Consider the following 20,559-nt stretch of genomic DNA (forward strand, 5'->3'; position numbering starts at 1 on the left):
ATGACTTGGTCTACCTTGCGTTTCAGCATCTGTACATTTATTGAACGGCTGATTTTCTGCAGCATTTTGTGCACACGTTTTCTTCTTTTTCATATTTAAAAGTTTACTTGATTCTTTACTTCATTATTAATTTCTTTAGGAGCTATACATCCTCTTCAGTCAGTATCTTGGGACGCTGTGCATAGTCTATGTGACATCACTAGCTTCTTTACTTAGCGCTTTCTCACATTCCTTCAGGGAGTACCTCCCTTAGGTTTTCATTACTTCAAGGATACATTCAGTAGGGTTGTCTCAACGGTTATCTTCTTTCGAACACACACTCCAGTATTGGCACAACTGCTGGTGTCAAACACGGCACAATCTCAGTTCTCCAACACATGGGAGGAAGGGGGGCAGAGTTTCCTGCAGAGGCATGCAGCTGCTCCTCTACACGCATGTAGGGTCATATATGCTCTGTATATTTTGCTGTATCTGTTTGAATCTAGCATTTCTGGACACTGTTTGTGTGTATAGCATCACACTCGGCTGAGCCCATCCGTGAAGGCTCAGCCCACATCTTCCTCCTACGTAGCCTGCATTTTGAGTACTGATGTGCTGAGTGAGCCTGATATTATGTCATAGAGCCTGGAGACCTCATGGCCCCCCTCTGTCAGATCATAGAGGGAGTCCAGCGTGGCGTCCCCCGTAGTTCCCATCTTTATGTCCGGCCATCTGGCAAAGGCATTTTTTGTCACTCCATGAGAGCTGCACATTTTTCAGGTTTTCCCTATTTCTGTCATTCCACAGCTTTCTAATCAAGATCAAACAGTCACACTCATTTTCATCCCAAGATTATCCATTTATTTGAGCCCTTTGTCTCACCAATTCAGGTTGTGTGTGCCTTCTGGAATGCAGGGCCTCGTGCATTTTTGGGGAAGTCTCTCAGATCTGTCTTCTAGAGAGGGTTTTGGTCTGGTGGAGAGCTGCGAGTTCAAGGTCTCTGTATGCTGCATTATTCCTCACTCCCTGGGCTCGGCTTTATCTTTACCCTCTGCTCTGGTGTCTGCATCGTCACTTGTATTTTAGCTCGAACTTCAAAAGGTTAGTTCTTGTCAACCCAGATAAAGCCTGATTCCGGTTATGGCTGGACCAAACCAATCTCCTCAGGGTGTTTCCCATGAACCCTCGCCTGCCGGCAGTCATCGCCATGGATTAATTGCTAGGGGTGGGGGGCATTTCTGATGACCACAACTATTCAGGGACTCTAGTCTCCTGAGGAAGCTTTCTGGTCTCCTAAAGGAAGGGAATTGGAAGCCAACCACTGTGCACTTCTGGGTTTAAACTACCTGATCAGATCTCGAGCAAATTCTAACTGAATATGAATGCAGTCTCTTATGTAAACTGGAAAGGGGGTATGGGATTCCCTTCTCTGGCCCTGATTTCCCTCCAGTTGAGATCTTGAGATGAACCTGTGGTCGCTGGGATCCTCACACACTGGCAAATTCCCTCAGCGGGATCTTTCCTGCTTCTCATGAATGGACCATTAGTCCTGCTGCATTCTGTTTTGTTTTCAGTCACCTCAGTGTACCAGAGATGCATACGTAGGCTTCTGCCCTGAATCGCAATTGCTGCTTTTCTGTTCGTGTTTTTTAGAGAGTCCAGCTTGGGTAATCAGTGCTTTGGCCATCACATTGCCACCAAGTTCCTTTACATGCACCCCCAATTCCTTTGCTCCACAGGAACTTGTAGAGGATCGGGCTCAGCCAGGCACAAGTGCTCTTATTCCCCCTCCTGTCCAGGCCCCGCACTCCTCTTATGCCGAGATTTGCTGCTCTAGTTCTCTCAGACAACTAAATGCCAGTTACCAACTGGCCTTGGGCGACTTCGACATGTAAAAGGAGTTCCTCGCTAGGTGGTGTCTCTCGGTCCGCATGTCCATAGTGGTACAGGGCTCCAGGTGTACCTCCACTCTGCACTCCTATGCTGGGAATCAGAATGCATATGTCTCCTGCTCCAGCAGGAATTCTCTTCTAGCCCTTGACTGAATGAGGGCTTTCAGTTGGGTCTGGCTCTCTCTGTGGTCAGGGCCTAGTATTTATCAATTCGGGCCTTCACATACCCATTCGCTGAGGCGAATGCAGTGGATGATACCGTTGCCAGATTTCTGCTAAACCTCTCCATGACCCATCCCAGGATGAAGTCCCTGGCACACCCTTCAACTAACCTTTATTTAGCAGGCCCTGCACGTTCTCCCTTTTGAGCCTCTCAATCTGCTAATTCTTTTTATAATGACATATTGAAGATTACTGATAAGTAACCAGAGCATTACCACGACATCCTCTCGTCCTCGTTCCAGTCCTAATTCATGAAGAATACCAAATACCAAGACTGTCCCAAAATAAAGATAGACCCAGGTACTGTTGGGTGTCCTGACCCATGTTTGAGCTATCATGCTGCAACATTTGGTGCTGTGGGCTTAGAAAATCCAAGATGGCCAAAAAGCCCACATGTGCGCCAGAATCCAGGAGAACCACGCAGTTTGTGCGGACACCAAAATGGCTGCCTAACTTGCCACCCACCAGTGCGAGCATGATGGGCCAGGGTGCCTTGAGTGGAATGGGTGCCAAAGGTAAAACAGCAGCGCCTGTTAGCTCAAAAACGCTTTAAAATTACCTTTGGTTTCTCTGAATGCCAGCTCAAAATGCCTATTTTCAAACATTGCAACACATCCAAAAATCTCACTGAACACCAGCGGACATCTGGCAGAATGAAGTATGTGTGCATACAAAATCTAGGAATATGAAGAGCCCAAAACAATGTTCATAACAAAACTGGCTGAGCTATGCATGTCAGCAGCCTAACTGAAACTGGATTAAAACCACCAAAATCGAAATGTTTAAATTAACTGAGTGACCTACTTTTGAGTGTCACATAGTTTGTAACTGTTAAAATGTCATAGTTTTGAATTTAGAATCAGCATTCTAGCTGCATATGTAAAAATTGTATTGACTTAAACTGGGGAACAAAAAATGACATGTAGCTAAAAACTGGCTTAAAGAGATTCCAATTCTGCCTGACAGGTTCCCAGGCCTGGCTGCATTCTGTTGCCCCTGCCAAAAGGAGGTCACACACTCTCTGATTGAATTACCAGGGGATTGCAAGAAACTAAACAAAGGGCCCAGGCAGATGGTTTATTTGGGGGGTCGTAAATGGCTTCCTTTTGAACAAAGCCCTTCCTTGACTCAGGCAGATGGTTTATTGGGGAGGTCGTAAAGTGGCTTCCTCTTGGCAGAAACGGGGAGGGGCAGCCCCCTCTGAGAACAGGCTGAGTTTAAGAAAGTGGGCAAACTGGTTTCCCAACGATGTGACCTGGGAAGGCACACCCCTGTTGGCCAGAATATGATTTTAAGAAAGATGTATAACTCATGGTGCGGACTTGTCAAAATTATCTAAATGATACCATAATTCTTGTGATTTTTCTGCCCACATTTTAAGAGGTTTTAGGACCCGGTGGCATGATCTGGGGGTTTACGAGCGGAAAAGAGGTTGTTACTCTAAATGTATGCAGGTTAAAAATCTGACACTTCCTTATCTAAATGCCCACATGCCTTGCACACAATTGTATAAATTTGGAGAAAAATCCGATATGGGGAAAGCTACTAAAAAGCGCAAAATGTTGCCATTTCTGAATGCAAGCCCCCAGGAAGAGCAGAGTTTGAACAGAGTATACCTCATGTGGTGCATGATGTGTGTATGCAATGACAAACAACTGTGTATCTGTGGAATATGTATTTGGGTCAAATATAGATTTATGTGCAATTTGACAGGGGAGTGTCCTTTCTGCAGGCCATAAAACAACATCACCATGACTCACATTTCCCCTATCAAGGAAGAGAGAAAAGCTTGACCAATGATCAGTTGAGAGAGGAGCTGGCTTAGTGATGCTGCGCACACACCCACTTTCAAAAGACATAAAAAGAGCCACTGGAAGCTAGAGAGGACATTCAAATCCAGTTGCTGCGGAGCGTTTTGCCGGACCACACCACATCCAGAAGATACCAGTTCCAGACTGACTCCAGCTACATACTCCAGAACCTAGAACTTATACTTTAGAACCTAAATCAGAGGCCTAAAACCACAAGCTGAGTTCTCTGCAGCAGGCCTCAAATCATTGCAAGCTACTCACAGCCGGGGGAGCTGCTTGAATCCCTTGCCAAGAACTTTTGCTAGGACCAGTGCAGAGATCCAGGAGCCGTGCAGAAACTGCTGTATCCGGACAGACCAGTCCAGTGCCAGACCAGACCAGACCGCGCAGAACCGCAGACCCAGAGACCAGATCGCTGTGAAGTGCCGCTAGCCTGATTGATCAGATCCGTGACGAGGTCCAGTCCTTCCAAAATATATTGTGAGTACTTAGGTCAGATTGTGACAGAAATAAGCTCTTAGTTTAAAATAATCTAATCCAAACTATTTTAATCTAACCAGAACTGCCTCCTAGAAATCGTGTCATCTGTCATTTGTAAAGCTGCACAACTGTCACCTGTCAATTCTGAAGCTGCAAGCTGTCACCTGTCATTTTGAGTTTACTTTAAATCCGAAAAACTACCTTTATTTAATCGTCCGTATCTCTGGAACCGTTTGGGATAGGAACGAAGACCTAGAACCGACTTCCTACTGCTTATACTTTTGCCGTAATCACGATTCACGCACTCGTGAATTTTACCACGATTTTGCGATTTGGTTAAAAATCCAGCCACGTGTAACCATCAGCAGTCATTTCTTTCCTTGCTAAAAATTTGTTTGCCTCTTAATCACCATCTCTGAATCATTGCTAAAGTGAGCCTGAACTCATCCCAAGTATCTCTCACTCACCCTGAACCTCCTAAAGGGAATTAAAAGCATTTTCAGCATATTTCTCACTTCATTGCCACCACATTCAAAGCACTTGGGCCTGTGTTTCAAACTCCTACCTGTTTCCTCTAAGCTTGCTGGGGGGTAACTGAATTTCGTATTGTATTTGATTGCATTCCTGAGAACTGTGTGCCCCTCTTTCCATCTCCTTCCATTTCTTACATTGCATAGGGGAGGGGGTGAATTGCCAGAGAAAAAGTGATTATATTATCTTTTGCTAAAATCATCGCAAGTATTTCTGTACTGCATTTTATTCCTAATTGCTTTTCCCTTGAAATCATAAAAGTATTGTTGCTACTTTATCCATCCTACACCAACTCCTCATTGATTATAAAGAAGTGTGCTAGTGTCAGATTACCCATTGTTGATTAACATTATATTTATAAGGGCGATATTGATTATTAATTTATTATAAAAGCGTGGTATCTATATTTTGTCTTATTTCTCAAATAAACCTTTTAAACTTGCAACACAGAACTACTTCTTGGCTCAGTGGGGTCAGGGGGATTCTAAGAGAGGGGTGTTATATAGGGGTAGTCATCCAGAACTCATGAACTGGACATAAAGATATATCAATAAGGGTTTCCATTCAGTATCCCAGACTAGGCATTGACTTAGCTGTAGTGTTGAATTGAATCCTCTTACAGTACACTTCCATGCAGGCAGAAGGGGACATCACCTCATCCAGAAGGATTAGTGATCTAGGACCTCTGCTCTACTCTCCTCCCTACCTGGTGGTCACACCCAAAGCTGTTCTCCTATGCTGTGACCCCACATTTCACCTCTTGCAGGAGATAGCCTTGTTGGCTCTCCCTTTTGATCTTCATGATGAGGGTAGAGTTCACTTGCCTTCACCAGGTGTCTGTTCAATTGTCCTCTCTGGACAAGGCATCCATTTACCCTTTACAAACAGTCCATTTGCGAGGAAGCTTAAGGACACAATATCAGTGGCCCATTCTCTTTCTGGCTTTCCTCTTCCAGGCAGTGTGGTGGCACATTCTACCAGGCGGGTGTTCATAACCAGGGTGGAGGTGAGTTGGACATCCTTGGTCAATATCTGCAGGTCTGCCACCTGGATGACTCTATCACTTTTGTTCCTATGGCATTTCGCTCCACAGACGATCTCCAAATGCTTTTACCCCTGCGATCCACAAGTCCACCCTTTCATGACAGGCATGTCTGCTTACTTGGAATTGAAGATGCACTGGGTTTTGCAGTATCCCCCAATCTGTTTTTATTTCAGGCCAAGCTTAGTCTTTGGTAGACTACATGAGTTAGGTCTGGGACGAGGAAGAAAGGATGCTGGTGGTAATGCTGCTCTGACTACTTACTGGTCATCTTTATTACTCCTGCTCTGCTTCGTCACAGACATGTTGCCTTCCCCTTACTCCCACGGTACAGGATCTCCCCACGATTCCTTAGGTATATTAACAGGAGGATTGAGGATATGCCCGTCCTTATGTACCCTAGTAAACGGGTGGGGGTGCTAAAAAAAATAAAGACATTTGAAGGGGTTATTTTGAGAAGAGTGGGGAAGGAAGCCACTATAAGTGACTTAGGCATGTAACCTTGAAGAGGAGGACTAGGTGTAATGAACATTACTGATATTTAATCCCAGCAATAACTTTCAAGTTACTTTGGCACTGACTCATCAGCAATAGCTAACCAAAGCTTTTCAGAGAAGAACTAAAAGGATGTTTTTGTACTCTGTAACATAAGCTGAAAAACACTTCCTTACCATTAAAAGTGACCTGCTGGGCCCTGTTCGAAACACTGGGAGTAGAACACTCCAGTGGCCACGAGTGGACAGGTGAAATATTCAGAAAGGTCCTACAACAACCTCTCATACCTGTCATGTTTAACACCTACCATCAAGCACGTTATTAAGTCACGTCAGACATGTCACGTTTCAGGGTTGAGGCGTGAAGCCATAAAAGGTGAGACATGCCAAGCGAAATACTTAATAGTAGTGGGGGCCGTGGCAACCCGCGTCTGAATGTGTCACTATTCGGCAGGTGGATGAACATTAGGAATAATGGAGACTTGCAAGCAGCAGGTAACATTTTTTCAACCGCCATCAAGATCTGTAAAACAGCACTGCTGAACAGAAAGAACACTCTTCTGAGGTAGGTTTTGGCACTTTTCAGTAACTCAAAGGAATACTCTATTTAGCAACCTGAAGAGTGGTTTGACGTTCAGCCGCAGTGGAAAGATCTGGGGCCAGATTACAGACACTTTGCACCGGTGCAAGTGCAAAGTTTGCACTGTATTAGCATTAGGGCAAAGTTTGCCCTATTTTTAAAAACACTGGGACATATTAGAAAACCATTGCACAATGACAAGTGCAGTTTGACATGGTAAACGCACCAGGGCAAAAATTGCCAGAGTGCAAAGAAGATACATTTCAATTCGTTTTTTTACCAGGGCAAAGTTTGCCCCAGTTCTAATGCCATTCCGTATTAGCACTAGGGCAAACTTTGCCCTGTTGTAATAATGCAGTGAAAATGTATCTTTTTTGGCTGAGGGCAATTTTTGCTCTGTTGCTTATACCCTGGCAAACTGCATTTGTCATGGTGCAATAGTTTTCTAATGTGTCTCATTGTTTTTAAAAATAGGGCAAACTTTGCCCTAGTGCTAATACCGTGCAAACTTTGCACTTGCACCGGTGCAAAGTTTCTGTGGTCTGGCCCCTGAATTACCTGCAAAGGCCTGTGAGATTAACACAGATGAAAATCGTGATAGGTACGCCATCTTGTCTTCATTGAGTTCAGCCTGCCACCCACGTGCCAGCAGGCAGTACCATGTCAATTGTTAGCAGGGACATCTTTAGGAATTTTGGGGCTGGGAGCACATATGCCTTTACAACACCCCTGAAGCAAAATAATGAAGTGATCCAGAATCTGTGGTCGTGCCACCCCCAAATGCGATCAAAACCCATAGTTTGATAATCTGACACGGCAATCAGAAGATGTTTGGGTTCCCCCTTCAAGTCCCCTTACCCTCATCAGACTTGCTGGAATTAGAATAACAAGGAAGTGTCATTTGAAGGACAACACTAGCAGTCCTCAACTAGGGTACAGTACCATTTGACACATTTTAACAACCACTGTCAAAGTTGACTGTTTTTTTAACGGTTTAGGCATGCGAAAAGCATTTGATGCGCACTTTCATAATGGTACCACGCAGCCATGCAATGGCAACAACTGGAACATGGTGTGAGTACCTGGGCATATCATAGCAGTGCCTGGAAAATGCCTAACTAATAACTATGTACAAGTTAAAAATACAAGCGTTGCCAATGCTTGTTTTACCAGGCCTTCCATGCAAGGACATGCACTCTGCTTATTAATCGAGTGGCTGAAGGCACACGTGGCAAGACATGTTAATCACACCAATAACACATTAACAACTGCAATTAAGCTGCTAACTCTCGTAAAACCAGTGGCAGTTCAATGTTTGATATTACAGCTTGATAAAGCTAGATCAAAGAGATCTGAGGAGGGTGTGTTTTGGGCAGGGAGGGGCCAGTAATGGGTGGGAATGGCATAGGGATTGCGATCGGTGGGAATGGCCATAGGAATTAGCTTGGGCAAATACAGTCAATGTGTAGGTAAATATCCGAACAACACCCACAGGGTGTGTATCCCTGCTCACAACCCACCTGCCTTCTGGTTGCACTCAAATTCAGCAGTTTTAGCTTCCACAACACCCACAGGGTGTGTATCCCTGCTCACAACCCACCTGCCTTCTGTTTGCACTCAAATTCAGCAGTTTTAGCTTCCGTGTGGCATTATAGCACTACCTAAAATCCACATGTAAAATTAGCAGCTATGAGGAGGGTGACTTTTGGAAGCAGGACACGGTGGACAGTCATAATGTCGACAGTAAAAATGTCGACAGTCAAAATTTCGAAAAATAAATGTCGAAAAAAATAATGTCGACAAACAATAATGTCGACATTTTTTCGATATTTTTTCGAAATTTTGACTGTTTATTGTATGAATAAATAAATAAATATATATAACTTAGATGTGTTGAGTATGAGGGGTGGTGGGGGGTGTGGGGTGGTGGCAGGGGGGTGTTGGGTGAGGGGGGGTTGGGGGGGACCCCCCCCATAGTAAATGATACTCGTTTTATTTATTTATTTATTGAATAAATAAATAAATAAATAAATATATATATATATAATTAGTATGTGTTGAGTATGAGGGGTGGGAGGGTGGTGGTGGGGGGTGTGGGGGGGTTGCAGGGGGGTGTTGGGTGAGGTGTTGATAGTTCTAAGTGACATTTTTTTTGTCAACATTTTTTTTTCTAAAAAATGACTTTTTACATTATAAGTATAGGATGTCGACATTATTGTTTTCGACATTTTTTTTTCGACATTTTTGTTTGTCGACATTTTTTTTTCGAAATTATGACTATAAACCGCAGGACACAGATCAGTAGTTGTATAAAAACGTGTACTTAACTTAGCATTGACAGCGGACTCATATTAGCAGAATGTAAAAGAGCTCAAGCAGACAGATTGGAAGCAATGGGAAAGGTACAATGTGTGTTAGTCAGCCATATCTAGGTAGATTGTGTTCGTCAGCCATATCTCACATCCAGGGAGATTGTGTTAGTCAGCCATATCTCGCATCCAGACGGATTGGGTCAGTTAACAACATCTAATATCTAGGCAAGTTATCCACTGTTATAATCGCAGCAAAGGCATTTACCCCTCCGCCCTGGTATCCCAAACCTGTCGTTACTGCCAGAATAGCATAAGGAGGGTAAAGCGAATATAGTGCCTGTGCGCCACCCTCCATCAGATAGATGGGTGTGTAAAATACAGCTGTATCCTTGCTGCAGTGGCCTAAATGGGACAGATATTCTCTTTTAGTCAGTCAGGAGGTAGGAAAAAATAGTGAAAACAGTTAGGTAAGTTGCTGCGCTAGGAACTAAGACAATAAATATGGTTAGAATAACTGCTGATTAGGTGTTTATTCTAGGTTCCAAATAAATAGGAATTGCTCACAGCACCTATTATTCAGCAGTTATTCAAACCATATTTATTGTCTTACTTCATAGCACAGCAATTTACCTAACTGTTTTCACTACTTTTTACTGCAAGCATAGTTATACCCCCATTTAGGCGTCTCTCCCTCTATCCAGGTGTCCCAAATCTAGGTGCTACTGCCTTTTACTGTCTACTCTTGTTTGCCCATTTAGGCGTCTCTCCCTCCATCCAGATTTCCCAAATCTAGGTGCTACTGCATTTTACTGTCTACTGTTGTATGCCCTTTTGGGCGTCTCGCTCTCTAGCTAGGTGTCCCAAGTCTGGGTGCTACTACATTTTACTGTCTACTATTGAGACAGGCATGGTATCAAGTGAGACACCTTCCCTTTTATGTTCCTTTTTTCACTGTGCACTCTTGCATTTGTTTCACTGTGCACTCTTGCACTTTTCTTTTACTTTCTCATGCTTCTCCTGCATGCCTAACACATTGTCCTATTTTTACTGTGCATGTGTTGCATTTCTCTTTATCGTACAAACTTTACACTCTTTAAACTCTTCACATGCATTTCTTTTGCTTTTCTCTTCCGTGCTGCTAGCACAACTTCCTTTCTTCTATTTCTTTCCTTCAGCTTATTTCTTATAGTTTCTGTACTTTGCGCACTTGCAAACATTTCTGCTCCATGCCGCTTTAAAACAGTGTCTTTCTTCCACTCTGCTTCAGTCAAACGCGCATGCTCCCGAGTTTCTCTGTCTCACTCACTGGTCAGCGTTGCATTGACAAGCGGTTTCACTGGATACACAGGGCTGAGGTCAGGGTCGCACCACCTGGCCCTCAGATACCCTTGGGACCGATTGACAAGTGGTTTCACTGGATACACAGGGTTGAGGTCAGGGTCGCACCACCTCGCCCACAGATACCCTTGGGACCGGCACACGTCCCAAGGGAACAAGGATTTCCCAAAACGCCACCAGGAGGTTACAGGCTGCCTTCCTCCGGCCCCTTGGAGGCACGGCTTCATAGCCAGGCTGCAACCCCTCTCAAACACTGGGCCTGCGTCTCGGCACACAGTTCTTCTCCAGGTTTTTCCTCCTGCTGCACTCCACTCGCTGGCTTCTCGGGTCTTGACAGCATCCTCAGCTCACTCACTTCCTTGTGTGTAACCACACCTTTTATAGTGGAAATATAGTCAAGAGGAGTCTGGTGTGAGTGGTCATTATTAAATGCCTGACCCAGACTCTATTAGTGGGACAACTTGGGTTCTTTCTATGGTAGGTTTCCCTTACTTTTCCCATGTTGTTTCTAAGGCTAATTGTACTGCTCTTAGTTGCCTCCTCCTCGTCTCAGTACTTGTTGGAAATGGGGAGGGGCAGATAGGGTAAGATTGAAAATACCCCATGAAGGCTGAGGGAGAGTAGGTTAGGGTATTATTGGGACTTGTCAACTACCATGTCTTGCCTTGGGTATCCTCCACCCAATCCCTTGTGACCCTCCACTCGGGTGATCCTCCCTCGCTTGTCCACCACCCTGGGTCGGGATCCAAAAGCGATGGCCCTTCCCTGGCCACCTGAATGGAAGATCCCAAGGGAGTAGGTGGGAGAATACTGTCAGGTTTCACACACTGGGCATACCAAGTCTTGGTGCTACTGCATTTTACTGTCTACTGTTGTATGCCCATTTAGGTGTCTCTCCCCTATCCAGTGGTCCCAAATTTAGGTGCTACTGCTTTTTCCTCTCTACTGTTGTATCCCGATTTAGGTGTCTCTCCTCTATTCAGGTGTCCCAAATCTAGTTGCTACTGCATTTTACTGTCTACTGTGGTGCCCCTATTTAGGATTGGCCCCAAAATCCAGGTAGGATTGTCTACTGTTGTATCCTCATTTAGGTGCCTCTCCCGCTTTCCAGGTGTCCCAAAACCTGCTCCTACTGTAGTCATTCCATGGAGATCTCAAACAGTGAGAGCAGCTAATCGCATTGGACCGAGAAAAAGAACAAAGCAGCTGAACTCCATCCAAGTGTACGGTACGTATACCTTACACCACGTCTGTGGACACAGGTCACAGGCATGGCCACCCATCATGTACCCTAGAATGCAGCTCTGGCTACGCAATTCTGGTGTAGCAGCACACATAGCCGTGTACACTGAAACCTGTGACATAGCTCAACACCTCTGCCATTAGTATACAGCTACAACCAACGGAAAATATTCTTTCTTGCTGGGCACATATCGAATCATCAGCACTAGCACTCTATTCTTAACCACCAACAACACCCACCCACGTACCTGACTTCTGGGCTGCTTACAGGATCCTGGCCAGTCCACAAAGCCTTAAACCGGCAAAAATGCACACATAAATCTTTTAGTTTAAACTCCTAGGACCTCCTACACATGGGCTGTGGTCAATGAGGGCATTCCAATGACAAAGCGCATTGAAGCCATACAAATGGAGAAAGGGTGCTATATAAATGATGAATACAATACAATACATAGCACTGCATAGAAGAGATAGTGTATATATATTGGAATCTACCAGAAAGGCACAGCATGCTAAGATAGACTTAAACCTGAAGAAATCTTTGGTTTTCAAGCTGTATTGAGATCAGTGAGCAAAGGAACACAATGCATGATTGTTGTGTAATTTATCAAGACCATTATTGTTATTATACATGAAGCAACACTATAGCTGATTAAACCATGTGCAAGACTTTTTTGAAGAGCATACTCTGAGAGCCAAATCTTTTTTAGGAGCTGAACATTTGGCATATTTAGAGAATGGCCATTTCGACCGGTTAGGCATCACATGATGACATTATTTGCTCAGGATAACAACCATTGCTTTTGAGGTGAAGCTGGGATGTGAGCCAATGTGCAATGTCTGCAATTGACACATTATTTCCACATTCTTATCACATATCCATGTGCAATTATTTGGGAATGTTTGACTTTCATTAACTAAATAGTCTCCTGTTTTGGACAACTGACTCGGAAAGTAAACACATTGCATAATAACCCAACTTAAAAATTGTTTAAAATAAAAAAATATAGATGCACCCTATGCAAAAGGAGAATTATTTCAGCTTCATGTATGTTCTCCATCATCAAGGCAAGTATACAAGTACTGAAAGGTTCTAGTGTATTTTAAAGCTTTAAATACACCCAGAACCCAGACTTGTTAACTGTTATTTACGATGCGCAGAAGTGCCTTTCCTTTGAAATTGTATGGGAAAGCAACCCAATTCTTGTGCTAAATAAGCACATCTGGCAATAGTCTCACGAGAGACCTGTGAAATTTCTTCAGCTCTCTTCTGTATATGTAATGGGATACATATTGCTATCAGTATGTGAGAAGCCAAGCCTTCTGACGTAAAGCAGCACAGTACTACACAGTGAGATAAGATGCTTTGTCCAGGATCTCTGTACCGTTTGCTGGTAAAGCCAGGATATGAGCTTCAATACTTGGATTATACACTCTTGAATTTTACTACCTAATAACCTTTCTTGGTTAACATGTTATGCTCTGTAATGGGGTGGCTGGTAGTTTTTATAAACCTTGTTTGGAGGAATCAAGCTCTAGACCTGCATCATGCTGATGCTATGTCACTTTTAATAGCTACCGCTGTCGAATGAAGTACATTGCTTTGTAGCGCAGCAGGTGTTACTATTACAAAAGTATAAAAGCATGCGACTTTGTGAGCCTCAGACATTCAAAAGCTGGCTCTACCATGCTGGAATTTCGTACTGTGGTATCTGGCCTATGAATGCAAAACTCTGTAATGTGTGTTTATTGCACATGATCAATATGTTCACCACTGAAGAGTAAGAATGCTGCAAGCACCCACGTGAGTGCTTGGAGTGTATTTGAGAGTGGGATTGTAGAGGAGCAGGTGGATGCATGTTCCCCAGCTCCCGCCCCTCACCCTCAGAAAAAGAGCTCTATGTGAGACCCCATGTGTTTTCCCTATACCGCATCGAGTGTATGAGGCACGATATACACTCAGATAACCATACCGAATGTACCCTCGTACTGAAAGAGTGGAAGGATGTCAGCACACACCAATGGACATCATGTAGTGCTGAGTGAAATCTGGCCAGGACAGAGTGATGTCATGAAAAAGATATATGAGGACATACAGAAATGATATCAAAATACATAAGTGACAAGAGAAACATGCACAAAATTATAAAGTAATCATATATACATAGAAGATAATGTAACTTGCTGAACAATAAGTGCAAATACGCAGTAATGCAAATTAGATGAGAAATATAGAAATTTACTATAGAGAAAAATATAATGTGATTAGGACGGCTATGATAGAAAGATGGACATTGGCTTGCATTGAGACTCAACCCGGCTCAGAGACAGACCATGGATGCAGAGACAGGTGATGTTGGAAAAACAGTACCATGTGCAGAATAAAGAGAAGTCTATATTGGCCTGGGAGCAAGGATACTATTTTAAGAAATAAAAACAAGGCACAAAGGGAGGCAGACGAATAAGCCATGTACGTAAGACATATTTTTCAGATTAAAAAAGCGGGACACATTTTCTAGAGCCAAGTATTTGACAATTAACAGTGAATAAGGTCTATCCAAGATGGAGTGAGCAAGCCTCTAGAGGCCAAGAGGAATAAGGACACCCAGTATAATTCAATTGAATAGCTGTAAATAAGAGGACGAAATTGACACATTTGTTGTCTCTTCACACATGATTCAGAAGTCAAAAACAAGGGCTTTTCATTAAGCTTTGGATGAAGATAGTGATGTGCCTACACTCTTTCAAATGCCGAGAACAGTGAGCAACTATAAGGTCAACTACAATCTGATGTGGCTCGAGCACCTGGGTTTCGTTATGCTTACGTGCTGCTAGTGAGCTGAAGGTCCAAGGTTGGGTGAACATGCAAACCAATCAGAAGGCTTATGGAGCAACGTGCTATACAATGTTGCCTAAACCAATCCGCTGCCATTTTTGTGAGTATAATCAGTATTATATGTATTTAGAGGTAGATCGAGGCATGCCCTACAGTTAAGGGGCAGCCAATGATCTACTAACCCCTATGTTTGCTATAGGTACATATGTTCCCCTAACCAATCCTTCGCTTCAATAGGTTTTGTAGTTTGCCAAATCGAATGATGTCATAAATGATGCATATTGGGGTATATAACTACTGTGTATTCAAGTTTGTGTATGTGTGTGCGAGCATCAGTCCGTTGTTTGCCAGTTCGCCCTGCTTTATTGAACTGAGAATAAAGTAGTATTTTGCCAGAGTTTTGGAGTCTGTCCGTTGTTTGGTCTGAGATCTTTATTAGTAATTAGATCTAGCACAAGAGACGCTTCAAGGTGCTAGAGCCCAAGATGCCCTCATGTCACTGTGAAATGTGGTAAAAAATAAAAATGCATAACTATCCTTGTTTGAAGGATAAAAATGCAAGTGTGAGAGCAGCAGCGCCACTGTGCTTCCACTTCAAAGAAAATACATAAAAGGTTCATACATGTACCTATTATGCATTTGGCCTACATCAGCACCTAGCTCGAAACAAGCGCAACTGAAGATTTTTCATTTTTGCACAATTGAAATGTACAAAATTGTCCTCTTATTTGTGCAAATGGGGTCTAAAAAGTCACCTGAATATGAGCATCTGAGATTCAAACATTCAGAGGCCCCATGTGGATTTGCGTGCACTTTTTGGGGCGCAAATGGTTATATGCTTTAGTGCGTTTTATCATTTGCAGCAACAACAAAAAAATGAGAATCTGGCACACTGTGTGTTGAACAATCAATGCAGCACACTTTACAGGTTTTTAGAGGTGTAGCACAGCACCAGAAATCCTCCTGACATGTTTTATGGATGTTTTATGGATAATGGGCACCGACTTCTTTGAAACCGACATCCATTTGGCCCCTCCTTCCCAAGATGGGGGCCTGGGACACAAGCCCCTTTTGTTCTCCCACAAAGATGCCACTGATTGCTAGATGCCCACCCTGAGCTTTTTTTTTTCTCTGCATTCTGGGGCTTGTAATCCTAGATTTATAAGAGAGGATTCAAAACTTCCAGTCCCAGAAGGCAAACACTAAAAAACAGCACTTGAACCATACAGGGCATGTCGCCAAATACGCTACCAATCACATACGTAACAGCGTAACAATGGTACCTTCTGATAAACTAACTAGCCCACGAAGCATTCATAACTCTTAGGCCAGGACAGCCACTCGCTTTAACAATATCTAGATCATTATCTGTAGCCCCACACGTCAACAACAAGTTGTAAAATCCGCCCATGTTTTGCTGGTTTACAACTAAGAAGGCAATATGCAAACACACAACCGCTTCAGATAAAAAGCACAAAGAATTGTGCTTGGCGGTTTTGGGCATATCAACAAGTGTAAACACAAACTACAGTACACCACTACAGCACAGTGGTACCGACAAGGTGGGTGTTGGAGATTTTCAACACCTATTGGGAAAATCTGTGGGGTGGGGGTGGTTAAGCCCTCAGAAGAGAGCAACCTACGAATCTGAGTAGCACCCACTGTGAAAACGACTTCAATTAACCTGTTCTTTGGTCTGGCCCATGCACTGAGAGCAGAGAAAAGCATAGTCATCAGCTGTGTGATGGAGAGCCATTTACACATCAGTGTGACATTCTGACCCGCTGTCACTCAGTGTTACCAGAAGCAGAGCACATTTAGAAGTCATTGGGCCTCATTCCGAGTACAGCGCTAACCAATGGCGCTATTAACGCCTTGGTTGACGCCGTACCCGGACCGGCAGCGCCTTGGTGGATGGCGGAATTACCACCCCATTCCAAGGTTGGCGGGGCGGTAATTCCCCATTCACCAAGGCTCTTCCCCATTTCCAAATGAGCCCCCATAGGGCTCAATGGGAATGGGGAAGATGCAAATAACGGTGACCGTTCATTACGGTCACCGTTATTGGCTTGGAGGCCCCTTTGCGCCCTCGACTTTAACACCTGCTCAAAGCAGGTGTTAAGGGCGAGGGCGCAAAGGGAACTCGGAGTATGGCGGTAAGGGATCACCGCCACCGGTCTCGTTACCGGTGGCCGCTATCCCTTACCGCCATACTCGGAATGAGGCCCATTGTTTGAAGAACTAGTTGTTTTTTTTGCTAACTGCCATGGGTTTCCCCCCCACCCCCCAGTGCCAAGGCCTTTTCTGGTGATTTTGGTATATCGCCATACAATGCCTTCTAACGTTTTCTCTTTTATTAACCCCTTAAGTGGGAGGTAATCCCAAGGACGAGATACCTCGTCCTTGGCACTTAAGAGGTTAAACACAGCATTGCAACTTCTCAACTTCTCTCAAAAAACGCTTTTGAAGGCGGCTCGTGCTTCAGTCCAATTTCATGAAACAATGTTTTTTTTTTCTGTGTCCAGTCGGTGCTTAGTACCATGCCCACTGTGAGAAACCTAATGTTCTAATAGTTGGCTGGACATACATGGCTTGTTCATTGCAGCATGCAGCATTTAGACATTCACAGGATTGCAATTTTTGATAGATTAAAATGAAACATTTGTTTACAAGTGGCACGTATTTGCCAGAGAAATCTCTCTTCTCTTCTTTCTTGTTTTTTGGACGTATAATGTCATTTTTGGGAAACGGGTTTATGGTAAAATTACAAAAGCATTGTGTATGTGTTCGGTGGGCAGTGCTGGATTAATTATCCATTAGGCTGTTGAGGCACCGGCCTTTGGGCAACACTCCTTTTAGGGGCTCGAGACAACGGATCGAAATAAAGTGGTGTCCAAAATAAAAAGAAAATGTATCAGGAGAACATTTGCGAGGGAGGGGAGGAGGGTTGCGTCATTTCGACTGCTGATGGGCCTCCACAGGGTTTAATCCGGCACTGTGATTGGATCAAGTATGTACAAAGCACAAGTACATACAATTCCAGCTTCTCTAAATAAAAAGGAAAAGGGCCTGATTCACAGAAGTGTTTTATAGCGACAGAATCCCATAGGAGAACGCTCTGCGAATCAGGCCCCAAGTTGCAAACTACAAGTATGTTCATTGTGTCATCCTCAGAAGTATAAAATTATTTACTGGTACACCACAGATACAAACCGTTGACCCATTGGTTGCACACAGATCGCTACAGCAGGTGCAAGAACCAACTGAGATGCCTTGCACATTATGAGGCCGATTCATGGAATTAATGTGCGCTGAAATTTTCAGCGCAAGCGTGCGAAAGCGTGCGAATTGCAGTCCCAGTGCGAAAATCGCAGCGAAACCTGCGCACAGCGATTCCTGGAAGTCCGTGCACGTGGAAATTCCAGGATGTGCGCCAAAATTCTGTGTGGCGCACGCTGGCGCACACGTCTCCAAACAGCGGGCGCTACGCGCACAGCAAAAGTAGGAGGAACAGGGGGCGTGACACGCGGAATTGGGAACAACTTGTGAAAATGTGGGCGTCACGGGGGAAGTACAGGAGGCAAGTGCGCGGAACGCCCACACGCACGTTCAAAACATGTATTCATGGAATCGAACGGGGCTAAGGCGTGCGCCAAAAAAGACGCGCTAATCCGGAAATACGTACGCCAGCAGGAAGCAGGCGTAGGTGGACCCGCGCAGCATAAAAGTGCGCGCAAACAACAAACAAGCACAGATGCCAGGATGAATATACCGTTCCTAGCAGCAGTGGTCGTGGGATACCGCAGGAGGAGGAGGGTAGTCAGGCCCAGAATTTTTACACCCAGAACCAGCCTATTTGGGATGCCTGATGACCAGGTGTATGGGAGGTACAGGTTTCCACCTCACATAATACTCGACCTGGTCAGTGAGTGGGAGGATGACCTCACATCACCCACCCTGTGCTCCCAAGCACTCAGCCCCCTGCATAAGGTCCTCAATGTACTGCACTTCTTGGCCACTGGATCATTTCAGCGGACAAGTGCCATATTGGGGGGGGTGTCACAGGCCACGCAGTCACACTGCCTAAACCAGGTCTTGGTCATCATGACTGCACGCCCATCAGTCCGCAGGCACATATACCTGCCCAGAACACCTGCAGAAATGTAGGCTGTCGTCCAGGATTTTTACGGGGTGGCACACTTCCCCAAAGTGCTAGGTGCCATTGACTGCACCCATGTGGCTCTACGTCCTCCCAGGGCATCTGAGCACATCTATAGAAACCGCAAGCACTGGCATTGCATCAACGTCCAGGTAGTATGTGATGCCAAGGGAATCATCACTTCAGTATATGCATCTATCCAGGGTCTACCCACGACAGATTTATTTACAGAATGTCAACCCTAAACCGGGACCTAGAAGCTGGGCGGCATGGCGATACATGGCTGCTTGGTGAGTGTAAATGCCACAGCACATGCATGCATGTCACATACTGAGTAATGTCACAACCCCACTAATGATACCCATCACCACCTCCGCAGGGGACAGTGTCTACCCTCTGAGCACCCACATGATGACGCCAATTCGGAACCCCACAACGCCACGCGAGGTAAGATACAACACAGCCCACATTGCAACCCGGAGCATAGTGGAGCGCACATTCGGAGTGCTCAAGTCACGCTTTCGCTCCCTTGACCATTCTGGCGGGCAGCTGTTATACGCTCCCCCAGTAGTGTGCAGGATCATAGTGGCAGCATGTGTCATGGTGGTGCCCCCACATCCCCAACCACATGCACGCCGGCTGTGTATGGGAGGGGAAAGGGCACGGGGTGAGGCAGCCCGTACGCAGCTGGTGGCTAATTACTTCACCTAAAATCACACCCCTGTGGATTGCACACAGCCCTGGAACATACCATCTGACAATCAATGATGATGACATAAGGGACAGTCAACAGTCACAATCATACCAGCCTGAGATTGGTCACATAGAAGTGTTACATTGTGTGCATCCCTACCTACACAAACACCACCAATGCTGTGTCATCAAAAGACACACTTCTATGCTGCTAAAATCATTACCCCGTTGCAAAATACAACATGACAACAGTGCCATGTCACCTAACCCCTCCCCAGCACTGCCACCCAACACACCATGGCATGGCATGCTATGTGAGAGCAAACAAAGCAATCCCCAAAACATGACACAAGTGTCAAAGTACAGTGTCCCTAATGGAAACTGCCCACACACAATATGTTCCCAGTAATGTAGAACTAACAACACACATGACCAAATACTTACCAACAATACAATGCTGCTACACAACCTCAAACATAGCATAAACATGACAGTACTAAGGTAAAGTAGTGGTAGTCTTACAACCTGATCATGCCATCACATCGGCCACTTCCAACTGTACAGTGTTCCTGCCACGCAAATGTCTAAGTGCACTGCTTACAACATGAACTCCATCTCCAAAGTAGACGGTGTTCTGAAGAGATGAGGAATTAACCTGCAAATTAGGCGAAAGACATGGATGCACAAGCACATAGCAATACACCATGCAGTGTACAATTCAACAACAATATCCACTAGGAATGTATACACAGTATTGACTACAGACTGCCCACACAGCTCATGGGAGCCCAACGTCACCGTGTAAGTCACTGTCACTTGGGCACATCCTTTGCAAGCCCATGGAAACGGGAAGCAGGAGGGGTGTGTGTCTCATGAACCCAAGCATCTAACCCAAACTCAGGACAAGCCTGCATGTGCCCAGCCGGAATACAGTGGATGCCCACGGGA

At 44.7% G+C, this 20,559-nt stretch overlaps 1 protein-coding gene across 2 annotated transcripts in view; it reads left to right on the forward strand.

The window, feature by feature from the left end:
* Positions 1-20,559, forward strand: part of CPLX2 (complexin 2) — a 1,259,387-nt gene that overhangs the window by 365,718 nt on the left and 873,110 nt on the right. The window contains exon 3 of one of the 2 annotated variants that reach the window (XM_069651446.1): positions 11,793-11,909. The exons of the other annotated variant lie outside the window; for it this stretch is intronic. The gene's annotated coding sequence lies outside the window, so the exon portion shown is untranslated. The remainder of the gene's footprint in view (positions 1-11,792; positions 11,910-20,559) is intronic. 2 annotated transcript variants of the gene reach the window in all.

Source organism: Ambystoma mexicanum, chromosome 3p, assembly GCF_040938575.1.
Source record: "Ambystoma mexicanum isolate Mex_15411 chromosome 3p, UKY_AmexF1_1, whole genome shotgun sequence".
NCBI lineage: Eukaryota > Metazoa > Chordata > Amphibia > Caudata > Ambystomatidae > Ambystoma > Ambystoma mexicanum.